Source organism: Choristoneura fumiferana, chromosome 11 (assembly GCF_025370935.1).
Source record: "Choristoneura fumiferana chromosome 11, NRCan_CFum_1, whole genome shotgun sequence".
Classification (NCBI taxonomy): Eukaryota; Metazoa; Arthropoda; class Insecta; order Lepidoptera; family Tortricidae; genus Choristoneura; species Choristoneura fumiferana.
Window position 1 is genome coordinate 13340524 of NC_133482.1, and position 13357 is coordinate 13353880.

The following is a 13357-nucleotide window of genomic DNA, read 5'->3' on the forward strand; positions in this document are numbered from 1 at the left end:
AGTACCTTACCTACTTATATTTCAAAATTCTTCCTGGCGGTTAGTTTGCCGGTCTTTATTTTAGGATTAATTAAATGACAATTAACATGATTGTAAGTGGATTTATTAAAAAAATAACCATGTTACATAAAGAATGTTTGTGTTTTTTTAAACGTTTTTGAAAACTTATAATTTCTTAAGCTATCGCAGTTCCTATAATAATTCACGAAGCAAGCTTAGCAAAAGCTGGCAATTGCTATCCGTAATAATTTAGGCATCAATTACTTATATTAAATACTACCTATCCTAGCTTTATCCTAGTGATTATTTATCTTATTAAAATATATATTTCAAAAAAGATTTTTATAGTTAATTAGCTGTTTTGTTGCCCGCCACTTCGTCTACTAAGAATTACCTAGTTTGTCGCACTCCCTCAAGAACAACTCATTTACTCATAAGTATGTATTTATCTATATAGTATGTTTATTCGTTGCCTAGTGTCCATAGTACAAGCTTTGCTTAGTTTGGGACTAGGTCAATTGGTGTCAAGTGTCCCATGATATTTATTATTATTATTATTATTATTTTTTCGGGATAAAAGGTATCCTATTATTCTGGTCCTATGATATTATGTTTATTTACATAATTTCATGGCAATCGGTTCGATAGTCAAGACGCATCGGAACAAATAAACTCTTTTTCATATTTATAATATTAAAAAGGATAATAAAGAAAAGATTTATGACGATCTATTTTCTTCAGTCCTCTCATTCCGAATGGAGACCTGTGTCCAGCAGTGGGACGTATAATAGGCCGAGATAATGATTTCATTTTTCTACAGGTCTGATAACATAGTGATATGTTTCTAGTTGAAATAAAAACCCATTATAACTTTTATAGGCACAAGCATCATAAACTTTTCGCTTTTCAGACAAAACTTTACTATGTTTACATTTTCCAAAATTCGCGTTATTCTCGACGGCTAATGAAAGATCATTGAACCCATAATTACGCATACGAAAATCGTTGCGTCAAATTACATTCGGTTAAGACCGTGCGAGCTTTTGAATTTCAATCACCCTGTCGTAAAAAAATCTGCCAGGGGCGATTCTCAGACGGTTAAAGTGATGTACGTATACACAACTTGGTTAAAAAAATAAAAACATCGGTAGAGCCGTTTTGGAATAGTGCGACTACAAACACCGTGACACGAAGTTTTATTTTAAAGATAGATTAAAAGATCACGGGTAAGATTACTCTAACACTAACTGAACACTAGACGTAAGGGTATGTATTATAAGACCGATAAACGAAAGACCGAATTTCACAAGACCTATGGACGGAAGGCCGAATATTAAAACGTCGAATGGATATATGACCGAAAGTTTGAAATCCCGAAAGTACATTTGACCGGCAGCCTTAAAACCCGAAGACTACAATCCCGAAGATCAAATACCTACACTCGAAAGGTCGAAAACTCATAATGCCGAACAGTCATAATCACTACAAGTAAAATAATCGACAATCAATATATCGAAAATGAAAATACCGAAACTGCCGTTATACCAAAGACGAAACAAATATAGCAGGAAAAGATTTGTGCGAGCGAGCGAAGCGAGCGAGCAAGACGGTTCGCAGCAGAAGCGACTCGGATAGGTTAGGTTCAGAAGGCTAAGGCGGGAACGAAGCGGAGCGGAGCGGAGCGTAGTTCCCACCTTAGCCTTCGATGTTAGGTTTTTTTTATAGCAGGCAAGATACTTAACTGCCACTAAGAAAGTAGGTTGGATAAGATTCAACAGCAAAGATCATTTGTGAAGCAATATTATCCGGGCTGCTATAAAAAAAAACCTAATATCGAAGGCTAAGGCGGGAGCTACGCTCCGCTTCGCTCCCGCCTTAGCCTTCTGAACCTAACCTATCCAAGTCGCTTTTGCCTCGAACCGTCTTGCTCGCTCGCTTCGCTCGCTCGCACATATCAAACTTTTTTTTACTTTCGGTATTCTGAATTTCGATTTGTTAAGTGTCGATATTTCGACTGTAGGTAATATGATTTTTCGGTATTATAATACATACCCCATTTTCGGGATTTTGTACTTTCGGTCATTAAAAATAGATATTTCGACCTTCGGTGTATCGGTTGTCGGTATTTTGTACATTCGATATTCTGAATTTCGATGTGTTATGCGTCGACATTTCAACTGTAGGTATTATGATTTGTCGGTCTTATAATACATACCCAGACGTAATTATGTTGCATCAATTGACGGGTAGACACCCGTGGTTATGACGCTACGTCAAAATATTGCTAGTTCATTAAAGGTACCCACCTAATCACGGTCTAGAAACCGTAGAAAATACGCCTAATTAAATTAATCGTGCATCAGTTAAACTATATACTTGAAATCACCAGTGACATAGATAGGGCTGGTGTATTTCTCACCCAACGTAGTGGCATCACACCCTTAAGGTACTCTTTTCAAGTGCAGCAGGGCTACTACGAAATTCGGAAATCGAAGTTCGTATCGTACCGTCCCTCTCATTCTCGTATTAAATAATATAAACGTTGGCGGAACGGTACGATACGAACTTTGATTTTCGAATTTCATAATAGCCCTGCTGGGTTTGAGCATATCGTACAGTCACCTGCATTAATTATCTGTCACAGCGGAGCGTGCAAAAATATCTGACATATCCTATCGGCCCTATAAATAAAGCCGTGTCAGATATTTATGCACAATTAGTTGTGTCAGATTAGTGCTGGTGACCGTACATACAACTTTAGATTATTTTTGGGTTTAGTTGTACAAAGATATATATAACATATCCTACTATAAATGCGAAAGTCTATTTACTTGTTACCTTATCACGTCTAAACCGATAAACCGATTTAAATGAAACTCGGCACACAGATAGTTTGAGTCCCAGGAATGGACATAGGATAGTTTTATCTCGGAATATTGTACAGTTCCTGCAGTATAGATAAACGAATTCTACGCAGACGGAGTCGCGGGAAACAGCTAGTGTTGTAAGTTTGAAAGTGTAGTTAAACCATCTTGAAAAGTGCTGTAAGCCAGGGTACAAGGGTCCCAGAAATAATCAAGATACGAGATTCACTTGCACCATCGAATAAGATCCGAATCTCACGCAAATCGGCGCGCCTGCGCTGTCATGTCTGCCGCCGGGGAGAAAAGGGAACTGGATCCAGTGTAAAAAAGGACAAATGACGGCATGAGCTGTCCGTTCGGTTGAGGGTTCCGTAGACTATTTGAAGTAAGACTAATAGTTATGTTCTGTAGAAAACTCATTATTTTATTCGTTTCATCACAAAATTTACGACGAAATTGAAAAAAAAAGGACATACTCGTATAAGGACAAATTATTTCTCAGCATAGTGTTGCAGGGCTACTACGTAATTTGAAAATCGAAGTTCACGTCGTTCGATCCCTCTGACACTTATACTATTTAATACGAGAGCGACAAGGACGGTACGATGCGAACTTCGATTTTAGAACTTCGGAGTAGGCCTCTTACAGCCGGCACTGGTCTTTCGTCCATACCATTTTTATGAACACTGTTTGGAATGGTTTACAGCGTTGTTAAAGTTTTAATTTTAGGTACTATAATCCATACTAATATTATAAATGCGAAAGTGTGTGTGTTTGTGTGTTTGTTTGTCCGTCTTTCACGCCGTAACGGAGCGACGGATCAACGTGATTTTTGGCATAAATATAGTTTATGGTTCCGAGAGTGACATAGGCTACTTTTTATCGCGAAAAAATGCACTGTTCCCGAGGGAACAGCGTGCGATAACCGAATACCACGCGGGCGGAGCCGCGGGCAAAATCTAGTTTTACATAATTCGCAACGGCATACACGTAAATGGAGAGATACTCGTACCTATCAATTTAGAATCATTTAACCATAAAATTATTCAAGTTTGAGTTCATTTTCAACAAATCACAAATATCACAATAGACAAAATGCAATGTAGAGCTTGCCTGCAGAAAAAGATAACTTGAAATTGATTCTTCTTACATTTATTCTAAACGATAAACTACTACCTACTTGACTGTAAAAGCAGCGGGGCTACTACGAAATTCGAAATTCGAAGTTCGTGTCCTTCCGTCCCTCTGACGCTTATACTATTTAACACAAGAGTGAGAGGGACGGTACGATACGAATTTCGATTTTCGAATTTCGGAGTAGGCCCTCAGGCATCATGGTTTAGTCCTATACCGTTCGCCACGGAACCCCTAAACTAAGAAGGCCGGATTAAAACTAAGACCATTGTTCCTTTTTACGTTACCTCCAGAGAAATGCCCGCTTCATGCATTAATTCATTGCCTGTTCTGGCTCGTATAATTAACTTAGAAGATTTAGATAACTGAAACCTTTGACAATGGGAAAGACAGTCTTCCAAACATTACGTTAGAGTGTATTTTAAATTACGGCCATAATAGAGTTTTTATCACCGGTAGCTTTTGCGCTCGGTTCGTTGAAATTTTGCTTTCAATTTGGTGTGTTGTTTGTTTTTGTGGTGCCGTCGTCCCGTAATTTTCAAGGAGCGTCCGAGCTGGATTCATGTGAGGTGGAATACAGTTTTTGGGATAAAATTGGGCCTAGGAACATTTAGTACTTTTGTTTTGGATATATATTGGTAGAGCAACAAAAAACAAGTAACGACTTTGCGCTCTTGTTTCTATTATTAAATATAATGACCCGGATAACTCACGTCTTAAATCGAGTTTAGCTCGACATGTTTCGGGCTAATCCGTAGCCCTTCGTCTTCGGAGCAACGCGACTCAGCGGCTGCTGCAACACGCGCACTGCCTTGTCTTGTTTCTATTATAAGCATTACCTACAATGCTTGTAATTTACAACCCCTTTTTGCTGTAAGTTACTGGTTAAATGTCCATGTGATTGCAATAAACGATGAAAGTTAGATGTAAATATTTTTTTTTGCATTATACGTATATTACATGGTAAATAATACATACATAGAAAGAGCTATTTCATTATTCAGTCTTCAGAAAAATAATAAAAAAAACTCTGTCTCCATATTTCTTATCAAAATATTTTAACTTTGCTGTAGTACATACGATCATATGGCTTCGGTTAGAGTATAAATTGTCATATGAGCCTGCTAGTACATAATATATTCAAATGGGTCACCGACCAAGTGAAATGCTCCTAAAACTAATTGGCCAGCGTCTCGCTTTCAGCCGTGGGATCTCGGACAATGGATTTGAATGGACCAATTGCTTTGTCTGTTTTGCTAAATTCAATTGACGTATCGCTCTACACGAGCATAGTTGGTGATCATTTCACCATGTGCTTGTAGAACGATCTAATAATAGTCCAAAAAAAATAAGGGCCACTTAAATTTTATCGGTAAATGAAATCAAAAATTCGTTTGCGTTTTTATCCGAATACCTACATTTTGAATGGTAAGGACGAAACTATTTGTAATTTATGTATCTACTAGCATTACCTGCGACTACGTCCGCGTAATGTTCGCTATCTCGCAGGTACTATGCAATTTTCCGGGATAAAAACTATTCTATGTCCTTCCCCGGGGCTAAAACTATTATACCGAATTTCATCTTAATCGGTTCAGCGGTTTAGACGTGATTGAGTAACAAACATCCAAACCTCCAAAATTCAACCAGCGATATGCTTAGCCGGGACATTTTTATAGCGGCAACACTTCTTATTATTTATTGAATCAGGCGTACTTTGCGGAGGTCCATATGAATGAACTAAAAGAATTTCCTTGCTCACCCGCGACCTTACGATAGCTAATAACAAAACAAAACTACCCACAAATTTTAATTAATTTTTTTAACCGTCCTTCAAAAACTACCTTGATTTACATTTATGTACTGTCAAGGCATGTTTTATTAACTACCATTGCTGAAATTAGATCCAAGCCGTAGCAAGGGAGATGAAACTAAAAATATTATGGATTCGTATGAAGTGTTACATTATTGTGGCAAGGGGTTTCGTCTCGATGTTTTAGAATGCATGGAGATAATTAGATACAACAGTATGGGGTCTATTATTAATGAGCAGGTAAATTTAGTTTCATCTCCTTGCTACGGTTTGGATCTAATTTCAGCAATGGTAGTTAATAAAACATGCCTTGACAGTAAATAAATAAAAATCAAGGTAGTTTTGAAGGACGGTTAAAAATTTTATTAATAATTTGTGGGTAGTTTTGTTTTGTTTCATAAAACATATGTGGGTACTTGGGATTTACAGTGACAAAACGGTGGTTGTGGTTCGTTAGTCTAACAACTGGTAGCATGGTGTACGGTCGTGTCACTCTGAAGATGAGCTCTGGTTGAGTTCGAAACGCGTCAGTGTAGTGTGGTGGTGGTGATAGATGGGTTTGTGTGATTTGTGTGTGTTCTTACAGTGTGGAGGTGGAGGAACACGCATCTTTTGCATAAGCTTAGCTATCGTAAGGTCGCGGTGAGCAAGGAAATTCTTTTAGTTCACTTATTATTATTATTTTTATAACCTACGTAATTAATGTGTCACTGCTGTTATAAATAAATTATTGTCTTTCTTTCAAACATCTTCACAAACTTTCACATTTATAATATTAGGTAAGAAAATATTTGTATTTTGCTGTATTATATAATTAAAACCATTTTTTAGACAAGCAATGTTATAAGTAACTCTATCTAGGACTAACTAACCGATAGTTAGTTAAAAAAATAGAAATATTTATTCGCTCTTCGCATAATAAACATAATAAAAATACATTAAAAAAAAACAATATGCGAAATCGCGAAGCGGTCCCAGATAGTCCTTGATAATACGATTAAGAAGTAATTAGTGGCAGCTAGTTATTTTTACAAACTAGAAAAATGTAACCCAAAACGAAGTTAGCAAATACAAGTTTATTTGGCACTTTAGCGAGCCACATTCGAAGGTGTAGCATCGCCCTTAGAAACGACGAATGGCGCGAAAGTCTAGACTCCAGACTGAAGTGAGCGTCCCGTATGTGTGTATTGGTATTCGGGATCTAGTGCTTGTGGACCCCTGGTGACTTCTGCTAGCCTGGTAACGTAGGTACAAATGAGAGCTGGCTTAGGTTTCTTGGTGCTTAGAAATCTGATAAAATGTCATATGAGATTGAAATTAGAACATCAAGTATTGGATCTAAATAACTTTTGTCAGTTAGATTTAAGTGATATGAAAATAAAATTAACCATACGTACTAAGTTATCCGTTTATTTCAAAAATGCTCAGTTTTAGAGCAATTTGATTTGAACTAGAGGGTCCGCGCTGCGCGGAAGGAACGATACAAGCTCTCTCATTCTGAGAGATGTCCCAGGAGTGAGACGTACACAAGTGCTCTATCAAATTTTAAACAAGTTCCTATCAAATGAATATGTTGCTAAAGTCGAACTTTTAAGTTGACAGACGTCTATTGGAATTATTGTTTTATGTTTATGACATGCAAACGATTACCTATCAACTTTAGGGTGGTAGACCACATATTTGGCTGATGGTACAATAGCCCTTTGAATGATCACCCACATCTAGTTAGTTTAAATCGTTCATAAGTATGAATAAGTATATACCTAGTGCCATCCACGAAGACGTGTGATTGTGTCAAAATTAGCCATTAATGACATTGTAATAAGAACCACGGCACGCGTCATCGTGAATGACTCTACATATACATCTCTACGTTACGTAATAACTATTTATATAAGTCTAAAAGTTAGTAAGCAACTTTTCTATAAGATACTAAAGGGAGATCTACTCTTAGTATGAGGCTGTGGCGAGAGCCTAATAATTACGAAAATACATAATACCGTATCGTCAGAAAAGAAAATCTATCTTCTTTCTAAGCTCATAATTCCTAATGATACTTCATAAATCATGTAGCAAAGATGCTGTGAACACATTGCAGCAGTAATCTTCTTCTTGACAAATTGCTCCATCATTACTGCAAGGTTCTATGTTTCATTCTAAGTATGCTCTAAATTCCACCTTGGAAGACATGTAACAAGGTAAAACTTAGAAATGAGTGAGAAGCTAGACATAATAGGTGGTGCGAACGAAATTGCTGCCGGTCAGCACGGTAGGGTATTTTGATAGATTGCTAAAAATAACATCCTTTGATCCTATGATAGCCTAGTACACGAGTTATTATTTCATAGAAAATAGCATTAGAGACTTTTTTATTTGATTTACAAATAGAACTCTATAGACGCTAGCGTAGACTTATTGCCTAACCTCTGGCTTTCGATCAACAATTGGCATACCAAATTTAAGGCTATCTTTTTGTATTTTTATTAAAATCATATGTGCTTATTAAAACAGATGAGACTAGAATGCAGTACTTTTTTTAGTTCCCGCATACGAGGGGGCAAGGCAATGAAATTCAAATTTCGGAAATTTAGTAAATTCCTAAAGGATTTCCCGTAAACACATAGGTATCTGTGTAACGTGTAACTAATGTCTTTGGCTAGACTTAGACCTCAGAATTTTACGTCCGCGCACCTCCCAATCCATGATATTCCTAACCCCAGTTATTTAAAAACAAAATAAGGGTAGTAAATAAATAGATAATAATATATTTTTTCTACTCCTATACGTAATCAGTGATTTACTTAATCACGAACAGTAATAGCAGCATACATAACAAGATTCTGGAAAAGTCTAAATTGTCTAATGTCTATTCCCCATAACAGCACTGTATCGTAATGTTGCTAAAACGATAGTTACTGCAAACACTTACTTTTTTTTTCTTAATTCGAATTCGTATGTTCGGACAGGCTAAGGTGCAGCCAGTTACATATTTTATACAGTTTTTATACAGAATAAAAACTTTCCGAACATAATCCATAGCCTGCCAACATTTAAGTAACGCGTATTTTTAACATCGTCACACGCAAGTAAAAGTTAACCAATAACAAAATTTAACACTAAAATTTTGACATTTCATATTTCTCACTTGTTTATTATTGTTTACCTTCTCTTTGCGTTTGCCATACTTTTGACTAAAGTATGAAAACATTTAAAGTTTACTTTTTCTCTAATTTTGTATTGTAATTAATAAGTACCCAGTCGAAGAAAAAGTATTGTATGCAACGTTGTATAAGTAAGTCAAAAAAAGCTCGTGGCGTCTTTTTCTTACGGTGTTCGCTAAAGCTCACATCGTAACTCACGCACTCACTTTTTTGAACCGTGTTATACAACTGTTGCATAAAATATGTATTGACCATAAAAAGTACCTTATTTTATTCCGTATAGTACGCACGATATTGGTTTATAAGCTTCAAATAAAAACCTGTCCGCCCTTCCTAAATCGGTCAAGGTTACGTTTATTTTCTTAGCGTTGGGTATTTAGGGAAAGTACGTATAGGTGTTACGGAGTTTCCCGATAGGCACGCCACGTGCTTCTTGTCTCCTAGTGCCTACTTTAAATTGCTTTAAAATCCAGTTTTAAAGTGGTGTTTCCATTTTTAAAAGTAAATTACTAAATATACCCGCGTGAAGTAATTAAAAAAAACTAGCTCTAATAGCTCTAACACGCCTAGATTAACGATATTACTGTATTGAAATTTTGACAAGTTTCCTGTCAATACCAGAAGAAGAAGAGGGTCAAATCAAGTTCAAAGATTTTATTACATAAGTACATCTATACTAATATTAAAAAGAGGAAAGATTTGGATTTTTGGATGTTTGGATTGTTGGTTTTTTGGATGTTTGTTACAAATTAACTCAAAAACTACTAGACCGATTTTAAAAATTCTTTCACTATTAGAATGCTAAATTATTCAAAGTACCATAGGTTATATTTATTACCAGAAAAAAATAGGGTTCTGTACTAAAACTACAATAACTGTAACTCAAAGTGTACAAAAAGTTGCCATAAAATATCTTTCATCGCATGCGCTGTAAAAACTATTGATGATAGAACAAAAAAATGTTCTACGATATTAAAAAATATATCAAAATCTACAAAAAACTTCGCGATGCCATATGTCCAACTATTGTAGTTATGTCACTATAACTACTTTTACACATTTTAAAAGTTGACAGAAATGCCGACTAAAATCAGACCGTGTAATCCATACCTTTGTATTAATCCTTATCCAAATAAATATTTTTATATTCAAGACGGTTACAAACAAAATTAAAAATATCAATCTAACCAAAAAATGCATTTAGGTACTTTACGTTGACGCGCCCCGGCTTCGCGCGGGTCGGCCGACAGGCTCGGGTGTAGTTTTTGGGAAATTGAGCTGAAAAATGTGTGCGAAGTGCCCTTGATTGGAGACCTTTTTAGAGTTCTGTGCCAAAAGGGTAATAAAAACGGGACCTTATTACTAAGACTCCACTGTCCGTCTGTCTGTCTGTCACTAGGCTGTATCTCATGAACCGTGATAACTAGACAGTTGAAATTTTCACAGATGATGTATTTTTATTGCCGCTATAAGATCAAATACTAAAAACAGAACAAAATAAATGTTTAAGGGGGGCTCCCATACATAAAACGTGATTTTTTTTGCTCGATATTAATAACGGCAACCGGCAGTTGCTTGAAATATTAACAGAATATTTATTTGTATTGTATTAATGTACTTAAAAAATAAATAATTCAATCAAAATTAAATAAATATTTAAGGGGGCTCCCATACAGCAAACGTGGTTTTTTGACGTTTTTTGCTAATATCTAACGTTGTATAGGTACGCAATCCTTCTACTACGGGAGTCCGACTCGCACTTGGCTGTTTTTTTCTTACTTTGCCCGTGCGAAGCCGGGGCGGGTCGCTAGTACAAGCATATAATCGTACATAGGTAGTTACAATGGAAACTAACAGTTAGTGTGTTAAAAATTGACACAAAAAGATTGTAGAGTTAAAAGCACGCAAATAAGAAACTTCAAAAGAAGACGGAAAACAATTATCAAACAAACTCAACACACCACTTTATTCACTAAGCATTGCGTTTCTAATTAAAGCTCCAAAAAGTTCCTAATGACCAAATGTGAAACAAAAAAAAAACAGAATTTATTTGTATAAGTATATATTACAGCAAAGTTGAATTGTTTCTCAGAAACTTGCAATCTCGTTTTCCCTAAACCAAAGGCGCGTTGGATTTCCGACAGGCGTTAGCGCGCATGCGCGGTTAACGACGACCATTCACGATGTTTAGCAGTCACATCCGCGTGCTTGCGTTATAGTACACTAATTTAATGCAGTATGTTACTATGGAATGCTTTATATTTATTACATATATGTGAAAGTTGCGGAAAGTTTCCAAAAAGTTGGAAAAGTTTTTGGAAATTTCTGGAAATTTATATTTAGAAGTTATATTTAGAAAACGGAACGTTTTAATCCCCATACAAAATTGTGAGAAGTTTCCGAATTTTCCTACATGCAAAAATTCCGCAATTTTGGAAAGTTCCCTTCGGCACATAAGTAGTTTATATTCAACCGTTTTTGTACGGGGCGCAAATTTGTATATAATCTACCCAATAGCGGTCCAGCGGCCGCAGAGATTGTCAACAGAATTAACAATTTAAAAGTAAAAAAAAAATGCTTCACCGAATTGATGTAAAAATTAAGTTCTGTCGGCACTAGTCTGTCTATAAGACAACTTGACCAGGCAACAATAATCGTTGCAAGTTTTTGTATTAGGCACTCGTACATAGCAAAATATCGAGAAGCTTTGTTGGGTTGAGTTTTAATTATTACAGACGCAAGTTTGTTTTGTTCATAATAGACATTTTAAAATTGTCATTGGATTTTCCGCGCCCACTGACCACTGATTTGTATGTAGTTAGTACGATTTCCTGCTGTGTGATATAATTTGATAACTGAATTATGTGGAATTATTGTATAAAAGTATGTGTACTCTTCATTGTACATAAAATACGTAAAAACAGATATGAGAAACAAATATACCAAAAGCGAACGCATTTCGACGACCGGATGGCTAAGTGGTTAGAGAACCTGACTACGAAGTTTGAGGTCCTGGGTTCGAATCCCGGCCGGGGCAGATATTTGTGTGAATAACACGAATGTTTGTTCTCGGGTCTTGGATGTTTAATATGTATTTATCTATATAAGTATGTTTATCCGTTGCCTAGTATCCATAGTACAAGCTTTGCTTAGTTTGGCTTTACTAGGTCAATTGGTGTCAAATGTCCCATGATATTTATTTATTATTTATTTTATAAAAGGATCTCATCCAGTTTTACCCTTCGAATGATTGACAGGTTGATTGATTATTCATGAAATGAAAATATAATTATAAACCTATGCCTTATTGTCTAACTAATTTGAAATCACAATCATTTTCATCACTTCTTTTCTGCCACAAGGTATAGGATGAGGGTAGAAAAACCGGCCAACCGCAAGTCGCTCTCGCGTACGAAGGGTTCCGTACCTAAACATTGGACATTAGCCAAAAATCATTTTTTGTATGGGAGTCCCCCTTAAATAATTATTTTATTCTGTTTTTAGTATTTGTTGTTACAGCGGCAACAGAAATACATAATCTGTAAAAAAATCAACTCATTTACCTACTGTCATTGGCGTATCTAGGGTTATTTTTCAGGGGGTGCCTGGCCTGGATTTTTGTGTGAATATATCAGTATTATAGAATTTTGAATCGGTAGCCAAACATCCTGGTGTGGGCACTCGACCACACTGGGGTGGGCATGGCACCCGGCCCCCCCTCTATATACGCCTATGCCTACTGTTTTTTAGGCAATCACTGTCCCAGCAAGCAACGCATTGTACGAGCAACGGTTATTGGTAGAGCTGAGCGTTATTTTCTGGAACTGTTTCGAAAATTCTTATAAAGTAACGGAGTAACAGTTTCGTGCCGAAACGAAAATCAGTTTCTTTAGAAATACACTTCGACTTGAGAAACGATACCACAGACTATCACATACGAGTACATGCGTTGACTTGAGGAAATTTTCTCAAAAGAACAAATAATCGAACAAATATCTGAAACTAGTTACACACTAAACGTTTTATAATATAAAAACTGTGTCTTGAAGCAAACTGTTTAAATATTCTAAAGAGCTACACTTGGTAACGAATTTCGTTTCCTTTGAAACGAAACCATACTGTAGCAAGGAAACTGTTACGTTACGTTTCCCATAAAATACGTAACGACCCAGCTCTAGTTATTGGGCTGTCGATATTTAACACGTGTAGCGCAAACAAGACGGCCAATTATTGGTTTTGCCGCGCTAACCCACAATAGGGTCCAATCATGAGCAACTTACGCTTATGGGCCTTTTACAATTTGGACCACGGGCTGTGGTACAGTTAAAGAAACTGAATCGCGAATCATGGTGGAACCTATTCACAATCTATTGCAGACCGATTTC

General features: G+C 36.3%; 1 protein-coding gene across 1 annotated transcript in view; it reads left to right on the top strand.

Moving 5' to 3' along the window:
* The window catches only part of LOC141433009 (A disintegrin and metalloproteinase with thrombospondin motifs 4-like), a 99230-nt gene that overhangs the window by 332 nt on the left and 85541 nt on the right, over positions 1-13357 (top strand). The window lies entirely within an intron of this gene.